Here is a 19647-nt window from a genome sequence, read left to right as displayed (position 1 = left end):
CCTATTGGTCGGACACCCCGAGGTCCCGCCCCCGTTCCCTGGCCTTTGGTTGGCTGCTCCGGACAGTTACTCCTGGCTCTGTGGGGCTCAGAGTCTAGGTGCAGAGGCGGGTGCCACCCTTTGGATCTGGGCGTCGCTCCAAGCGACCTCGAGCCTCTGGGCTTTTCCAAGGTGTTGACCCCAGGGCTTGGGGAACGCTTCTGCGCAACCTCCGTCACTGGGCTAGGAGGGTCCTTCCTCCCTTGCGGCCAGCCCTTTCTGAAGGTGAATTTTTAGGAACTATTAAATAAGGCACTCTTTTTTTTTTTTTAATTTTTTTTTTTTATTTGTTTATTTGACAGAGAGAGACACAGCGAGAGAGGGGACACAAGCAGAGGGAGTGGGAGAGGGAGAAGCAGGCCTCCCGCTGAGCAGGGAGCCCGATGCGGGGCTCGATCCCAGGACCCTGGGATCATGACCTGAGCTGAAGGCAGACACTTAACAACTGAGCCACCCAGGTGCACCTAAATCAGGTACTCTTAAATAACCTATTTAAGAGCGGAAAAACTGCAAAGGTTATCAGAACTCAGTCTTGAACTAAACCTGATAATCTTCCGAATTAACACTTGAGAACTGACTCATCAATATTAAAAAAAAAGATCTGTCCTCTTTTACTCATTTGTTCCTTCATCATTATGAGGCATTTTTGTATGTGTTCCCCTAAGAATTATGATTTCGATATTTAGGTAACCTGAGTTAATCATGTATGTTTTCACTCCTTTCTGGTCTTCCCAAACTGGTTACTTCTTGGCAATCATTAGTCTGCAGTTGCCTAGGAATGGTACTTGATGTGGGAAACAAAGAAGGAAATGTAGAGAAAATCAAACGTCCTTATAACCTGCAGCCCATTGACAAATATTTGAGGCTGGAGGAGTGTAACATTCTTCCAGGAAACTCCCAACTTTCTTAATGTTAATGCCTTGCTAGAGGGAAGAATAACCTTGGTTTGACAATAGCAAGGCCTCAGGTATCCCGAGAGTCTTCTTTAGCATATGAACATCCTTTTGGAACTTCCCTTGTCTTTACTTCCTCCAACCTCAAAGTGTATAATCAGTTGCTCCTCCCAATCCGCCGGGGCAGTAGCTCTTTGTCCCCAGGGGTCCTTTAATTTAAAAAAAAAAAAATCACCTTTTTGCACCAAAAACATTTCAAGAATTCTTTCTTGGCCGTAAGCTCCGGATCCCAACAACACTACTCCAAAAACATGCCATTTGGCGCTGGAACATGGGGCTTTGAGTCTTTTCATCTGGACTCTGAGCCGCGGTGCCAACTTGGTGAGTGTTTTCCTCTACTTACTACTTAGTTTTCCTCTACCTTTACTCTCATTTCAGGGGCTTTTCAAGGAGTACAGTCTTATTAGAACGCTTTCATGTGGATTGCTCAGGCTGCAATCATCTAGCCCGTGGCTACTCTATGGGGAGGAGAAAGCCTGCCTTCTGGCTGATAGTAACCTGGCCTGAATGGTAATAAGACCCAGAAACTTGATGCCCTCTCTATTCCTGTCCTTATACAAAGTTGTCTGTCCTGGGCATGCGATGGCCACCTCAGTCACCAGGACGGCTGTCAATCTTAAGACTCCCGTGTGTTCCTCCTTATTGGTCTAATGTGATACCCTCCACATCTGTAGTCTAGGCACTTCTGGCCACAAGACCCTCACTGGGAGCTGGCCAAAACCGGTACCCGATTGAATTAAAACCCAACTGGGGAACATTTCCTAGCGAAGTTGGCTATAAAGACTTCATGTGTTGGGATGTCGCTTAGAGCATGATGATTTCTATCTTTACTGTTCTCTGTCAATGTCCTCTGCTAACTACTTAAGTTACAAAATTGGGTATTTTCCTCTTGTAAAACTTTTCTAGTGTCTTCCATGGGTTAAAAATGGTGAGTTCTTTGTGGCCCAAACTCGGTCCATATGCCAGCACCCACTATAGTCTCGAATGTGATGGGAAAGCGGGGGCGGGGGAGGAGGGCAGGCAGGACCTTTACGGCTGGCGGTGATCTTAGTGATTTTGTCTGAGGGACGCTTCCAGTCGCTTTGACACCAGGAACCTCTGACCTATCCTGCGCAAGGGGCACCACCCAGCAGTCGGGGGGAATTTTCTTGGTAATGGACCTTCTTTTTTCAGTCCCCAAGGACTCTCCCTGGGGATGCCTTTTAACCCACTGGAAACAATTCGGATTGTAAGATTTAAGGAAGCGAAGCTTGAAAATCTGTGTCAGCTTCAAGCTGACAGGCTTTAGGACCGGGAGACCTCTTTCTCTGCACTCTTGGCTTTTATCTGCCTTTCCCTCCCCACCTATTTCTTCACCACCTTGGATGCAGCCTGCCTAACTGGTTCCTACACCATCTGGGTGCCTCTGGCACCATTGGCTCATCCTACCCTCGCCGTTGAGGAGCGAAGAACACCCCCTTGAACTTAACACCACCCACTTCAGATTTCCCCACCAGGGTCCCCAGTAAAAACTAACAGTGCGGAGCAAATTGGTTGACTTTTAAGTGGACCCAGGTGGAACATAATTTGGTATTTAAAGTAATTGAAACTTTTTATTCTACCAAGATTTACTAAAGATCAAATAAGCTCATGTTATCTCTGTTGCAATTTGTTAGCAAAAAGATGATTTAAAATGATGGTTAATTTTGTTTGTCTGTTTTCATGGGTAATTGTTAAGATAGCTTTCAAAGTCTTTGGCAACCTGAAACTTTAAAGTTTTACTTAGATAATAAATAGGATTGAATTCATTGGACATCTAGGCCTTTTTCAAATGAGATAAAATACTAAAGCACTGATTGCTGAATGTAGGTTTGTGCTTTTGACTTCTTATTGCAAAGAAACTAAGGATATTTGAGTCTGTTTGAAAACATGCTTTGTGCTTAATAGATTCATAAATTTGCCAGCTAAAGAATTCTGGTGTGACAGTTCACAATTGGTTACTACTTAGTTTTCACTGAGACTAAGGTCTCTAAGAGTTAAAATTCTGATAAATGTAATTAAGACTGATGAGAATAAGGGAAGCAACTGAATGAAAAATTGTAGGTTTATGAGGGAAAATCTTTGGAAGGGAATTTTATATGTGGTCAGGACTAAAGTTGAATGGATTTTAAAAGTACGGTGGTATAAGACTGAAATTCTGCTTTTCTCTCTTAAAAAGACAAAGTTTTCTTGAATTGTTGCTCTATGCTTGATAAGAAAATGTAAACAAAGTTTTTTCTCTTTTGTCTGCCTAGAAAACCAGTTTCTAGGTTTTGTCTTTGATCACTTGGTTAAAACTTCTCAATATTAAATGAGCTAAGTTTTGCTAATAACTATATAACCCTACACATTTGCCTTTGGAATCTCTTATTGTAACCTTGGTTAAATGAGTAAGTTTTGTAATGATCTGTAATCTTATTCAGGCATGTGTTATAACTTTGAGGTTTTTAAACAAACTTCCCAAGATTTAAATTGTAAATGAAGTCTAATAAGCCTTAGGTTGTATTGCTTGGATAAATACTATAACTATCCTAGAGATGATAAGCAATTCCTAATGTTTTAATATGTTCTAGTATCAGGCCATCATTTAATATTCTGATCTTTGAAGTCTTAAGTGTCACAGAAATAACCAGATTTCCCTGCCAGCTGTATTGTAACCTCTCATCAGATCTTTAACCATGTCCATCTTTGAGTCTTTCTGTTATTTATAATTATTGTTCGTATTCTCTTGCAAAACGTGTTTCATCTTCAAGGTGATTCAGAAAAAGGACTTTTGACAAATACAGGTTTTTAATATCTTTAAAATCCCAAAACTAAAATTGGTAAGAATTTCCAGAACTAACTAAACTGAGGAAGATTATAGTTTTTGTGACTTTTGTTTAAAACATTGCTGGTTCTCTAATATTTGCTCTTCCTGACTAAGGAAACTTCCTCTTAAGATATCTGTGGTATAAAAAATAAGATAAAATATTCCTCTGTGAACAAATTGAAGACTAACTTTTCTCTCTACCTGAACCCTCTGAAATTCAAAAGGTCTCCATAAGTATTCTTTATCTCATGGCAATTACAGTCATTTGCATAAGGTCAATAAGAATGTGTTCTGCTTGTAACAGGACACCATTGGAAACATTAGTTATTTTACCAAGGCTTTGATGGGAGTGTCATATTTGAGAGACATGCACAGACTCAGATATGACCAGACAGCTTTAAGGAACTAAGGTTGACTTTATGAAGCATGAAGCCAACACTTGAAAATGTTGGCCTGATAACTTTTTGTTTGTTTGTTAAAGATTTTATTTATTTATTTGAGACAGAGTGGGTGAGGGGCAGAGGGAGAAGCAGACACCCCAGCTGAGCAGGGACCCCAGTGCGAGGCTCCATCCAGGGACTCCAGGATCATGACCTGAACTGAAGGCAGACTCTTAACTGACTGAGCCACCCAGGTGCCTCATTGGCCTGACACCTTGCTTACAGAGTTCCCAGAGGTAAGTAAAGAACGTCACTTCCTGGCAGGTGCAGGAAACTCAGGATATATTGGGGACCTCCAGAAGAGGAATTTGCCCAAATCTGTAGGTATTCCAGGCCTGTCTGATGGCAAGCACTTGGCTTGGCTTCTGGCCTAGAGAGGCTACTAAAAGTTCAACCTAGAGATTCCTTATTATAAAAAGTCCCAGCAAAGCAAATTCTAAAAGATCTATATGATCAGTCACTACTTTTGCTGAACTTACATAAGTCATGAAGACAGGTTTGTTAGAATTAGATGTGTTTTATAATCAAATTAGTCCTGATATGGCTATCTCTGGTTAAAAATGAGGGTTATTATAGAGAGAAAATGTTTCAATAACACATCTTTGTAAGGTACTAGATTTTAAGCATTGAGACTCAAGAAAACTGGCTTACTCAGAAGGGGGAGTGTCCCAGAACAATCAATAGGGTTAAGTCCCTTTGAGTTACTATATGGAAAACCTTTTCTCACTGTAAACCTATCAATAGATGGAGACTATAAGACTCTGTAAAATTATTCACGTGGAACCAGGTTAATTCATAAATCTCTAAATGATTACACAAATCATATCCTCTCTAAACCAGATCTGACAGTCACTAGCAACTCACCCCATATGAACCCCAGAAACATGGTTTATTTAGACGATCACAAGTCTAATATAGCAGGGAATTTAACTCCAAAATGGTAGGGGCCCTACTGGATGGGTCATATTATGTGCTCCCACCGCCATACAATTAGAGGGACACTCTTCATGGGCTCATATATCTAGAATAAAACCTGTATCTCCTTCACCGGAAACCAATGCGCAAACGTGCCTTCTTATTCCTGTGAACCTGTGGAAGACTGCAAATTTCTTTTCAAATGACATTAAAGGATTGGAGGGCAGGAAGAAAATTTTAGTTAACTATCATAGGTCTTTTTATTCAGAGTTCTCTTTCTTATTATAACACTAACCTTTTGTTGTCTTTTCTGGTGTCTCCCTCCCTGGTGCCAGGATTCCTTCACCGCCATAACTTCCAGCTGACACAAAATCCTTTCTACTCAAGGAGGTTCATATATGTTGTCTATCTTGGATTGGCTGCCTCTGCCTTTGGTAACTCCTATATATAAATTCCCCAACAGACCAGTGTTGACCCAGAGGTAGGGACATTTCTACGCCCTATTCTGCAGGAAGAATTTACAGAAGGTAAGACCTTCCACCCTCAGCAACCTTAAAAATTTAAGAATCAAAATGGCTCAGGGCAGTGCCGGGGATGATTTGGGAAACAGGTAGAAGGAAATGTAGATAAAATTAAATGTCCTTCTAACCCACAGCCCATTGACAAATACTTGAGGCTGGCAGAGTATAACATTCCTCTAGGAAGCTCCCAACTGTCTTAATGTTAATGCCTTGCTAAAGGGAAAAAGAACCTCGGTTTGACACAGGTATCCTGTGAGTCTTCTTCAGCATATGAACATCCTTTTGGAACTTCCCTTACCTTTACTTCCCCCAAACCCAAAGTATATAATCAGTTGCTCCTCACAATCCCAGGGCAGCGGCCCTTTCTGCCCAGGGGGCCTGTCCTGATGCTTTAGTAAAACCACCTTTCTGCACCAGAGACGTCTCAAGAATTCTTTCTTGGCTCTCAGCTTCGGACCCCAACAACACTACTCCAAATCACATCAGTACTTACTATTTAAGTTTGCTAAATTACCTGATTGCTTATTTGGGAATTCCCATTTGGTATTTATTCCTATTTCTCTTTACTACTGAGCAGTTCCTTGCAACATAGGACCTATCCAGGCCTGGGACTCCACTAACCACTTCTTCCAGCTGTGATCAGCAGTGGCAAGAGTGTTAGGGTCCTCAGTAGCTCAAGGCTCATTGATATAACAAATACTTATTGGATGCCTATTATGTTGTGGTATCCTAAGCAATGGAGATAACAGAGGTCAAAAGAGCAACAAAGTCCCCATCCTCCTAGAATTTACATTCTTGTGGAAAGGAAGAGGAATAAATAAAATAATTTTAGATAATTATAATCAAGTGAAAAGTGTATGGTGAGATACCTTAGTGGGTGAGAGATGTCAAGAAATGTCTCTTTAAGGGCCCCTGGGTGGCTCAGTTGGTTAAGCGACTGCCTTCGGCTCAGGTCATGATCCTGGAGTCCTGGGATCGAGTCCCCCATCGGGCTCCCTGCTCAGCGGGGAGTCTGCTTCTCCCTCTGACCCTCCCCCGTCTCATGCTCTCTCTATCTCATTCTCTCTCTCAAATGAATAAATAAAATCTTAAAAAAAAAAAAAAAAGAAATGTCTCGTTAAGAAGATGACATTTGGGGAAAAAATGACATTTGAGCTTAGATCAAATGATAAGGAGATGTATTAATTTCCTCCTGCTGCTGTAACAAATTACCACAAATAGTGGCTTAAAATACACACACACACACATTTATTATTTTACAACTTTTGAGCTCAGAAGTCCAAAATGGGTCTTCCTGGGCCAAATGCTAGGTGTGGTATGGCTGCATTCCTTATAGAGGCTCTAAGAATCCATTTCCTTGCCTTTTCTTTTTCTTTTTTTTTTTTTAAAGATTTTATTTATTTATTTGTGTGAGAGAGAATGAGAGAGAGCACATGAGAGGGGGGAGGGTCAGAGGGAGAAGCAGACTCCCCGCCGAGCAGGGAGCCCGATGTGGGACTCGATCCAGGGACTCCGGGATCATGACCTGAGCCGAAGGCAGTCGCTTAACCAACTGAGCCACCCAGGCGCCCTCCTTGCCTTTTCAGGTTGCCCATATTCTTTGATTTGTGTCCCCATTCCTCTGTCTTCAAAGCCAGCAACATCAGGCTGTCCTTGTCCTGGATCTGACTGTATTCTGCCTTCCTCTTCCACTTACAAAGATCCTTGTTATTTTGGGCCTGTCTGGATAATCCAGGTGATCATCCTAGAGTCACCTGTTTAGTGACCTGAATTTCATCTGCAACCTTATTTCCCCTCGCCATGAAACCTAACCTATTCATAGGTTGTGGCCATTAAGACGTGGACATATTAGGGGGGAGGAGCAGTATTCTGCTTACCACAGGAGGCAAACCTTAGGGAAATCTGGGGGGAAATCTTCTAAAGAGAGAATATCAAGAGCACAGGTCCCCACATATTAAGCAAGCCCTATCTTCTCAGAGTGTTTCCAGTTTCTCACTTCTATATTTCTGATGCGAATACAGTGGAGATGAAGCCAGCCAATTAGGTGATCTTAGAGTTTGGCTGTTTAACTGTTTGGAGCTCACTGATTGGTAAGTGGATATCCCCAGGGTCTGAAGATCTATTTCACAGGATCTCCAGGTATGGAATATCTACCTATTGAAACAGGGTGTTCATAGCATCTCCAGCCACAGAATATTTACCGGATTACCTATTACAAATGCCTGATATATTATTACCTTTAGAGATTCCTTAAAAGTCTCAGACGTCAGCCCTGCCTGCCTTCCCCAACATCAGGTGTGCAGTGTCTGGGCTGGCTACAGCTGTTATGCAGTATTGGTATACAGTTAAAGAATCGTCCCTTTCCATCATTTATTTATTTATTTTTTTAAAGATTTTTCTTTATTTATTTGTCAGAAAGAGAGAGCAAGTGAGCACAAGCCAGGGGAGCGACAGGCTCCCTGCTGAGCAAGGAGCCCGATGTGGGACTCGATCCCAGGACCCTGGGATTGTGACCTGAGCTGAAGGCAGACGCTTAACTGACTGAGCCACCCAGGCATCCCTCCATCATTTATTTTTTTAAAAGTATTAATCTTCATTTCAAAAATAACTTTCCATTCACTTAAAGTCAGGAGCGTTCCTTCTTTGGCATTCTCCCCTGCTACGTTCACAGGATAACTGGAGTCCTGACAAGCAGTCTGACAGACTACCAGCGCTAATGAGATGCTTCCTCCTTCACCCACACACCTCTTGGGACATAGTCGTGGTAGAGGGCGGTGGTCCTCAGGAATCATTAAACGTCCCTCAGAACACAGATCCTTTCTTGTCACCATTTACCATGTTTCCTCACTGCTCAGCAAAGAAAAACCGCTTACTTTGCTCCCCCTCCCTGCGTTTTCTCCCTGAGTGATAGAAAATGATCAATAAAGTTTGTCTATGGATTTTATTATGACAAAGATGTTGGGTGGGACAGGAAGTAAGGGATTTTACTGTTTCATGGCAGGAATCCATCTTCAGTTTGCAGGGTGGAATGGATGCCTGAGGAAATGTGAAAACCCTGTGTATACGGCTCTGAACACTTCTGTGTGTGGAACAGTAACCGTCTCAAGAGAGGACAGTGTTGCTGGATTGGAGCAAGGGCCTCTTTCTTGGCCTTTGGAAACAGTCCCTCCAGGGCTCATTCTGAGGGTGTCAGATGAGTGTCTTGAGAGCTCCCTGCCAGTTGTTGGATGGCTGCAACTCTGGCCTGAGCCCTGGGTGTTCACCTGACGTTCCTCCCCCAGTGTACGGTGTTGGCAACCAGCACAAATGCGTTTCTTCTGTACATTCCATTATGTGCACTCACACCTGTATTTCACCAGAATGGGAGGAAATGAGAGTCAGAGGAAGCACTGAGGTGAGCCATATTGGAACCTGAGGCAAAAGAAAAAAAACAATACTGATCTTGACTTTTAAATTTTTTTTTAAAAGATTTTATTTATTTATTTGACAGAGACACAGCGAGAGAAGGAACACAAGCAGGCGGAGTGGGAGAGGGCGAAGCAGGCTCCCTGCTGAGCAGGGAGCCTGATGTGGGGCTCGATCCCAGGACCCTGGGATCATGATCTGAGCCGAAGGCAGATGCTTAACGACTGAGCCACCCAGGTGCCCCAACTTTTAAAATTTTTATGTCTCTCTCTCTCTCTCTCTCTCTCTCTCTTAATGTAAGCACTAAACCCAACCTTGGGCTAAACACATGACCCTGAGATCTGGAGTCTCATACTCTAACAACTGAGCCAGCCAGATGCCCCCAAATTTTGATACCTTGTTCCTCATGGATTTTTGCATTAATTTAGATTGTGAAGTGTTAACACTGAAATGTTTTCTTGATTATGGAGCTTTTTGGTGCTCCCTTGAATTTTGCTCCCAAAGTAAATAAATGCCTCACCCGAGTCCTGACCATGGGAAGTAGAGTACCCAAATGATGGTTTCAATGACAAAGTGGTATGTAGGAACAAGAATGAGAAATGACTTTTTCTAGACTTTTCTAGACTTTTTCTAGACTTTTCCCCAAAGTCTAGACAGCTGTAGAGAGATCACATTTCTCCCAGGAGTCATTCCTGCCATGTCCTGGAGATGCTCAGCAGACTACCCCTGCCACTGCCTCTCCTCCAGTTCCCTCCTGGACCATCTAATCTTGACATCCTCTATCCTTTCCTTGTATTTAAATAGAAGTCTGGGGCACCTGGGTGGCTCAGTCGTTAAGCGTCTGCCTTTGGCTCAGGTCATGATCCCAGGGTCCTGGGATCGAGCCCCGCATCGGGCTCCCTGCTCCGCGGGAAGCCTGCTTCTCCCTCTCCCTCTCCCACTCCGCCTGCTTGTGTTCCCTCTCTCGCTGTGTCTCTCTCTGTCAAAATAAATAAATAAAATCTTTGAAAAAAAAAATAGAAGTCTAAGTGGATGAACCCTTTATGACCATCTTGTTGAGGACCCTTTTCCAAATGTGGTATCTGAGACTCAGAGGAAGTGTAATGCTCTTTCCAAGGGCACACAAGACAATCCCAACACAACCAGAATGGACTTGCCACATGTTCCTTCTGTCATTCATCCCAAAATTATTCAGCACCTACTAGATTAGTTGCTAGGGATGTAATGGTGAACAAAATCAGTCATGGCCACCACCTTCCTGGGATTTACAGTTTATTAGAAAATGCAAACATCAGTCAAATAATCCCCAATAGATATACCTTATGAACAGTTTTCTGAAGTAAAGAACAGTTTCGTAAGCCTGTATATACCACAGGAAATGTGATCGGTATTGGGAGTTAGAAACTGAAGTCTGGAGCATAGAACTAGCTTGTTCCCAGGGACTTATCTTCCCCAGGATTATGTTCACTGCAAATTTTACTGAGATTCTTCTCAAGCTACTGGTCTTCTGTGGGACATTGAGTGCCAGGTAAAGGAAAAGGGATGTGAGTGTAACAAAATTCATTCTTTAAAGTTCGTATCAGTCAGAGTCACTTAAGTACCAATTTGAAGCCTTCTTACTCTTTGCAAATGATTTTTTATTTTTATTTTATTTTTATTTTATTTTTAAAAGATTTTATTTATTTATTTGACACAGAGAGAGATAGCGAGAGCAGGAACACAAGCAGGGGGAGTGGGAGAGCGAGAAGCAGGCTTCCTGCCGAGCAGGGAGCCCGATGTGGAACTCGATCCCAGGACCCTGGGATCATGACCTGAGCCGAAGGCAGACGCTTAACGACTGAGCCACCCAGGCATCCTGATTTTTTAAAAAAGATTTTTATTTATTTATTTATTTATTTGACAGAGAGAGAGAGAGAGACAGCGAGAGAGGGAACACAAGCAGGCGGAGTGGGAGAGGGAGAGGGAGAAGCAGGCTTCCCGCTGAGCAGGGAGCCTGATGCAGGGCTCGATCCCAGGACCCTGGGATCATGACCTGAGCCAAAGGCAGACGCCCAACAACTGAGCCACCCAGACACCCCTCCAAATGATTTTGATAAAGATTCTTAAATTGTGTTTCTAAAAACAGTAACTTATAAGCAAAATAAACAAGATGAAACTGAACATGCTCATTGAAGACTAGTTATTTTAATTAAGAACATTCTTTTTTAAGAGTATAGGGGGAATGTGTAAATGTATTGGGTGATTTGGCTAAGTTTCTTTTTTTAAAAAAGATTTTTAAATTTATCAGTTGTTTATTTGAGAGAGAGAAAGAGAGCACGAGGAGGGAGAGGGGCAGAGGGAGAGGCAGACTCCGCTCAGTGGGGAGCCCAACACAGGGCTCCATCTGAGGACCCTGGGATCATGACCTGAGCCAAAGGCAGATGCTTAACCTACTGAGCCAACCAGGTGTCCCAATTTGGCTAAGTTTCTAACACACAAAAAAACTGCTAGAACTTGAAGGATTAACTTCGGTTACCCAGAAACCTTGCTTTGGGAACCCTGATTCTTGGACGATGACAATGAAGGACAATCAAGATAAGCCTTATAGCAGTGGCTCCCAGAGCACCCAAGAGGAGAGTCATATGACTTTTGCCTTTGAGCCAAAAGTAATTTTAATCATTGTGGAACATAATCTGAGCCGTTCTTTGATGTCCTGTATGGAACTTGTTCACTTCTTGGAGTGACCAACCTGCTCCATCACACTGCATTTTGGGCCATCCTATTCAGCTCATTTTCTTTGAATAACTTTGAAAGTATCTCCTGTTCTTCAGAAGAGACATTTGTAGGTGGCTGGTGGGACAGAAGGTTTATTTCTCTGGGGTTTGAAGACTAGCATTTTGAGTTATGAGAGAGGGAGTGGGCAATTTTCTGGGCCTACAGGAGATGAAGGGCCATTAAGACTTACCACAGGAATACCTGGCTTCCTATTTTCTGCCTACTCCAAATCATCCCACCCCAGGTCTGCTCCAGACTGCCTTCACTGGGGAGCCTTAAAATGCTCTGGACCTTAGTGGCCTACACATCTGAGCCACTCCAGCCTTCAACCCCTTATCCCTCTGATCAGCTTTCACCTCTCAGTGCCTTCTCTTTTTCATTACTTCTTTGGTGAGAATGATTTCTGGAAGGTAAGATTCCTGTCTTATTCTCCTGAATCCCCCCATCCTTACACATGGTTAGGCACCATGGGCCCCAAATCCATGCCAGATGATTGGCACTGGGAAAGTCTCCTCTGTCAAGACTAGAGGGCCCTCTGGGGAGTATTGGGAGCCGATTTGCAGGCTCCAACGGAAGACATGTTTTGTCTCTAGATTGATTCATCGGCAAATGCTTCGGAAGCATTTGTCCAAGCAAGGCATGGTACTATCTGCACTCAACTTGTTCTCAGAGAAGCAAGGGCCCAGACACAAGGGCGAGTGTGTTTCAGAGAAGCAGGAATAAGGCCTACTGACCCCTGGTCTGAAGGGCATAGTGCTCCTTCCTCTTTAACACTTTTCTGAGAATCTCTCACTCCTCCTGTCTGGGGGATGGAGCAGTAATTCTCTTGATTATGCCTCCTTCCACAATAACACAACCTTGCACCCCTTGGCAACACTTCCTGAAGGCATAGAGTGAACTGATGTTATAGGAAAGTAGAGTAGGGTCAACATGGCACAAAGCTTACAGCAACTTTAGAGGATTTCAGAATTGGAAGGAACCTTAAGAAACATTCAATCCAATTCAAGCTATATTTTACACATGTGGAAGCTGAGGCCCCGAGTGGACAGATTCACTCAAGGTCACATACTCAGTTGGAGGCAGGAACAAGAACACAGTGTGCTGATTCCTGGGGCTGTCCTCTTTCCATTTGCTCAGGCTGCCTTAATTGAGTCAGAGTGAGTTACACCTCAGGTTTGACAATACGAGGCACTCCAAAGTCATTTCACAGATGTTTGAGTTCCAATTTAAGCAAAATGGACTAATTTGGCTAAGCAGATTTATAAACACAGAATAAATTGAGTGGAGAAATTTTCTGCTCTTTTAATGTCTCTTTTACTTTAATCTACTTAATTATTTAGGAAAATTTAGGATTTACTCTGAAATAAGTGAGTAAATACATAATTTTCTGCTGCAAAACTAAAAGTTTCCCATGCATATCCCGCACATATCTTTGGGTAATTTATGTTCTGACATTTTGTCTTTCATTATAATCAGTCTGGTTCTGAAAGACCTGACTATTTTCTTTTGAACACATCTATTTCCCTAGAGAACCAGATGCGTTAGCAAATATGACAGAAGATAGAGAATACTGTTTGCTAATGTATTTTAGTAAAAAGCCTATGGTGAAATTGCATAAATGTTGATTTTTAAATTGAGACAAGTTGGGAATATCATTCCTGAATTTAAGTTTAACAATTCATAGAATATAAGTATCTCATTTTTGGTCTAAAGTTTTAGTTTGTGGTCTAAAGTTTTAGTTTAGTTTGTTGTATTTACGTGTTGATATCTTTAGAACACAATCCTACAATTAGACTTATAGTCAAGCTTCCAAAATTTCCTTGTGGTACAGCTATATAGATACTATAATGAATATCTTCATACTGGTTCCCTGTGTTTGGGATAATTTTCTTTGTGTCGATTTCCAAATGTATAATTATTAAACTTATTAGTGAGGGTTCTCCAGGGAAACAGTACCAGTAGGATTTAGATTTAGAGACAGTGATAAAAATATAGAGACATGTAATTATAAGAGGAGATGTATTATAGGAATTGAGTTATGTGATTATTGAGGCTGAGAAGACCCATGATCTACTCTCTGCAAACTGGAGTACCAGGAAAGCTGGTCGTATAATTTAGTTTGGGTCTGAAGGCCTGAGGAACTGGGGAGCTGATGGCCTAAGTCTGAGTCCAAAGTCCAAGAACAAGGAATGCCAATGTCTGAGAGCATGAGAAGATAGGGCAGCAACAGCAGTTGGAGTCACCAGCTGGTTAAGCTTATCGTTATCCACTGTCATTCTCCAAGAATCATCTATTCTCTGCACCATCCAAATAGGAAAATTGAATAGGGATGTGTGACAATCACCAGTCTTGCACCTTTCAAGTCCTTGATGGTGGCACTCACTAGTCTCTATTCTCTTCAAGGATGCAGTATTGCATTCGATATACTATTTTTCTCGGTAGAGGCTGTTCTGATGACTTTCACTTGGCCTTTCCCATTATAGTAGCCCTTACTCCACAATTCAGGAAACCAAGGTGGGGATTCTTCCAGTTCTAAGTATGTCTACTCCAATTATAAATTCTGGAGATGGGGAAATAACCACAGAATGGGTTCAGAGACCCACTGGACCACTGTGAAATGGACCTGAGCTAAAACTCCATTGATCACCTGACTTCCATAAGCCTATACTCTGACTGCAGGGCCACAGTGACGTTCCAGGACCCCTGGAATTAGTGTCAGTTTGGAGCCAGTATCCAGTAGTCTCTAAAAGATCAGATTATTTCGTTATCTTCAATGTACAGTTATGCTGGTAAAAGGCTGTAGGTCTCTTTGAGGAAGGCTGGGAAAAAGATTAGCAGTATGAATTTTTGGTAGTGTACCATAGTCCTTCCTCAAGGACCTTCATTCAAAGGGTTCTTGGTCTCTAAACTATCTCAATTCCAAGAATTGATTGAGGGTCCATGACTCTCTGTTTTCATTATTCAAAGTTAGGTTTTTCTTACCGTGATCTTAAACTTTTCTGCTTATCCAGGTCAAGTAAGAATTTAGTAGGCTTCCTGTTTGTCTCACTGCTAGGACTCCCATGATAAACTAGGTAATGCCGTGGGTCTGCATAAGTCACTATTTTGATTGCTGCTTTGACTCGTCCATTACAGTAACCATATGCACCTGCTTTTGATGGTGAATGCTGTCACAAGGCTCCTGCCACCCTGGGATCCAATTACTCCCACTGCATTTAGGTTTCTCAATTGAGTGGCTTGCAGTTCTCACTGTAAGGTCTGGCCTACAGAGAAGAGTGACCACAGAGCACTTCAAGGATGCTAGGGCTCCCCTGTGAATTAATTTCTCAGTGTTGGTGAACGTTATGTCATCTGGGCCCTCCCACTCTGGGGGAGTAGGTTTTTAAATGACCGATTTACTCTAGCATTCCATCTCCTTAAGCCTCTGGAATCCCTTACTCTGCATTAAAGCAAGGGAGGTCAAACATTTCCAGTTCAGTCATGATGGGCCATCTTTTGGTCCATGTTTCAGCCAACTAAACAAACAAACAATTAGACCCCCCCCCCTTTTTTTTTAACTACCTGAACTACAAGATTAAGGGCAGAATTTCTGCTCCGTGAGTCCGTATCGATAAATTTATCCTGACCCAACTTTATGTTCCTTCCACTCTTATCTCATACTCTTAATATCCATTCCAACACATATTCCCCAGATTTCTGCTTGTATAAATTAGAAAACTCAAATAGTTCTTTTGGAGTGCAGTACACCTCCTCATGGGTCATACTCTGTACCTCACGTTTAGGGGCCTGCTGGGACTTGAGTCTAGTTAGAGGTCTGGAAGCAAAGAGTGGAGGTGGCGTTGGGTTCTGAGGAGAATCAGTGTTGTGTTACATGTCAACTGCCTCAGTGCAGGGGGGGGGGCATTATTATTTCCTCGGCTTACGTATCTTTTCATCTGGCTTTTCATCTGTATCCTTTATCATCTCTTTTCATAAACTGGTAGGTATGTTTCCCTGAGTTCTGTGAGCCACACTAGTAAACTAATTGAACCTGAGGAGAGGATCATGGGGAAACTCTGATTTGTAGCCAAGTCAGATAGAAATTGTGGGTAACCTGAGGATCTACTACTTGGGATGGGCATCTGAAGTGGTGGTGGGGGGAGCACTCTTGTGGAACTGAGCCCTTAACCTGTGGGATCTGACACTATCTTCAGGTATATAGTGTCAGAACTAAATCATAAGCCACCTAGCTGGTGTTGCAGACAATAATTTGGTGGGGAAAACTGGCACATGTCTGATGTCAGAAGTGTTGGGAGTGCGGTAGTAGTGTGAGTAAAGGAGATGCACAAGAAAAACTGGATTTTTCCCTAATACGCTACTGGATTACTAAGAGTTCCCACGTGGGTACCCTGCTCCCTGGATTCTGGATTTCTTGGCTTCCCAAGAACAAGTGCCACATTTCTCTCTGATCATACCCTAATATACAGCAGACTAGCAACCATTTCATTTTCTTCCTACTTTCTGAATAGGCCCTTTGATAGAAGGCTTTTGGTTCTATCCTTCCAAAACTATAATCTCTATACAGTTTGGAATGCTCCAGTTAATTAGAGCTGTTCAAATCCTGCCAAGATAGAGAAAGGGCCAGGCTTAGAAAAATATTGTCTTGCTCACACATGGGTTGATCCAAAAGCAGTGTTTTAACCTAAGCTCTGAAATATATTTCACTATTATCTTAGGAGAAATGAACTTAGAAAAAAATGTATTTTTGCCTTCTTGATATTTTACTCAATTTCAGAACGTCATAATAAGCCCTCAGCTATGAGCCTAGTGATTGCCTAGAACTTGCACATAAATTTAAAATCTGGGGCACCTGGGTGGCTCAGTCGTTAAGCGTCTGCCTTTGGCTCAGGTCACGGTCCCAGGGTCCTGGGATCGAGCCCTGATTGGGCTCCCTGCTTGGCGGAAGCCTGCTTCTCCCTCTCCCATTTAAAAAAGTTCTTAAAAATGTTTTTAAAAAGTTTGAAATTATAATAAATTATCAAACAAAGGGCATGAGTAAATATATAAGTCATTAAAAAGGAATTACAACTTAAAGAATGGAAGTGTATAGCCCTATTCTTTTTTTTTTTTTTTAAGATTTTATTTATTTATTTGGCAGAGAGAGACACAGCGAGAGAGGGAACACAAGCAGGGGGAGTGGGGGAGGGAGAAGCAGGCCTCCTGCCGAGCAGGGAGCCCAATATGGGGCTCGATCCCAGGACCCTGGGACCACGACCTGAGCCGAAGGCAGACGCTCAACGACTGAGCCACCTAGGTGCCCCCCTATTCTTTATAATAAAAGCAAAATAAAACAACTGAAATTCATGGCAGCTTTGTTCAGAAAAGGCAGCTGGACACGGCCCAGGTGTCTATCAACAGGAGAATCAGTAAACACCTATGGTATATTCATGCCATGGGATACAGCTCAGCAGTAAAAGGGAGAAGAAAACCTGCTCATACTTGAAACAGCAGGGAGTAATCTTAAAAACATTTTGCTGTGTGGAAGAATTCTTACCCAAAGAGTACATGTTGTATGATTCCATTGATGTGAAGTTCTGGAATTGGTACAAGTAAACTATGATTTAAAAAATTGAAAACAGGGGCGCCTGGGTGGCTCAGTCATTAAGCGTCTGCCTTCGGCTCAGGTCATGATCCCAGGGTCCTGGGATCGAGCCCCGCATCGGGCTCCCTGCTCGGCGGGAAGCCTGCTTCTCTCTCTCCCACTTACCCTGCTTGTGTTCGCTCTCTGGCTGTCTCTCCCTGTCAAATAAATAAATAAAATCTTAAAAAAAAATTGAAAACAGTGGTTGCCTTTGGGACGGGTGCAGGTATTAGAGGCAGGGTTTGATGGAAAGAGTCATGAAGCAACATTTGGGCATAATGGTGATGTCCTGGGTATCTTGATCGAGGTTTGTGTTTCATAGGTGTATACATTTGTCAAAACTCATCAAATGGTACATTTAAGACCCTGAACAGCCAAAGCAATCTTGATAAAGAAAAACAAAGCTAGAGGTATCACAATCCCAGATTTCAAGATATACTACAAATCTGTAGTAATCAAAACAGTATGGACCGGCACAAAAATAGACACATGGATCAATGGAACAGAGTAGAGAGCCCAGAAATAAACCCATACTTTTATGGTCAGTTAATCTATTACAAAGGAGGCAAGAAGATGCCGTGGGAAAAAGACAATCTCTTTAACAAATGGTGTTGGGAAAACTGGACAGCTACATGCAAAAGAATGAAATGGGACCACTTTCTTTCACCATACCCAAAAATAAACTCAAAATGGATCAAAGACTTAAATGTGAGACCTGAAACCTTAAATACCTAGAAGAACACATAGGTAGTAATTTTTTTGACACTGGCCATGGAAACATTTTTCTAGATATGTCTCTTCTGGCAAGGGAAACAAAAACAAAATTAAACTATTGAGACTACATCAAAATAAAAAGCTTTTGCACAGTGAAAGAAACCATCAACAAAACAAAAAGGCAACCTAAAGGGGGGAAGATATTTACAAATGATATATCTGATAAGGTGGTAATATCCAAAATATAAAAGGAATGTATACAATTCAACATCAAAGACAGAAATAATCCAGTCAAAAATGGACAGAGGACCTAAATAGACATTTTTACAAAGAAAATATCCAAATGGCCAATAGACACATGAATAAATGCTCAACATAACTGATCACCAGGGAAATGCAAATTAAAACCACAATGAGATATCACTTTACACCTGTCAGAATGGCTAAAATGAAAAACACAAGAAATAACAAGTGTTGGTGAGGAGAAAAAGAAACCTTCATGCACTGTTGGTAGGAATGCAAAGTGGTGCAGCCACCGTGGAAAGGTGTATGGAGGTTCCTCAAAAAATTAAAAATAGAACTACCATATGATCCCATAATTCCACTACTGGGTATTTACACAAAGGATATGAAAACACTAATTTGAAAAGATATCTGCACCCCTATGATTGCAGCATTATTTACAATGGCCACAATATGGAAGCAACCCAATTCTCCACTGAGAGATGAATGGATAAAGAAGATATGGTATATATACACAATGGAATATGACTCAGCCATAACAGAGAATGAAATCTTGCCATTTGCAACAACGTGAATGGATCTAGAGGATATAATGCCAAGTGAAATAAGTCAGTCTGAGAAAGACAAATATCACATGATTTCACTCAGGTGTGGAATTTAAGAAACAAAACAAATGAACAAACAAAGAAAAAAACCAGACAAGGGGTGCCTGGGTGGCTCAGTTGGTTAAGCGACTGCCTTCGGCTCAGGTCATGATCCTGAAGTCCCGGGATCGGGTCCCGCATCAGGCTCTCTGCTCGGCAGGGAGTCTGCTTCTCCCTCTGACGCTCCTCCCTCTCATGCTCTCTGTCTCTCATTCTCTCTTTCAAATAAATAAATAAAATCTTAAAAAAAAAAAAACAACAAAACCAGACAAACAAAAAAAGCCAGACTCTTAAATGAAAAGAACAAACTGGTGGTTGCTAGAGGGGAGATGGGTGGGGGGATGGGTGAAACAGATCAAAGGGATTAAGAGTACACTTACCCTGAGGGGCACTGAGAATGTATGGAATTGTTGAATCATCTTGTACACCTGAAACTAATATAACACTGTATGCTAATTACATTTGAATAATAATTTGAAAAACCAAACAATATGCTTGCTGTAATGCTGCAATGCAGCTTCAAGACAAGGAGCCTGCCCTCCCTTTGAACAACACAGCTCCTCAAGTCTCTC

This window comes from Mirounga angustirostris, unplaced genomic scaffold, assembly GCF_029215605.1.
Source record: "Mirounga angustirostris isolate CCGP_5_RB_7025 unplaced genomic scaffold, mMirAng1.0.hap1 SCAF_13, whole genome shotgun sequence".
NCBI classification, from domain to species: Eukaryota; Metazoa; Chordata; class Mammalia; order Carnivora; family Phocidae; genus Mirounga; species Mirounga angustirostris.
This window is presented reverse-complemented; position numbering follows the sequence as displayed.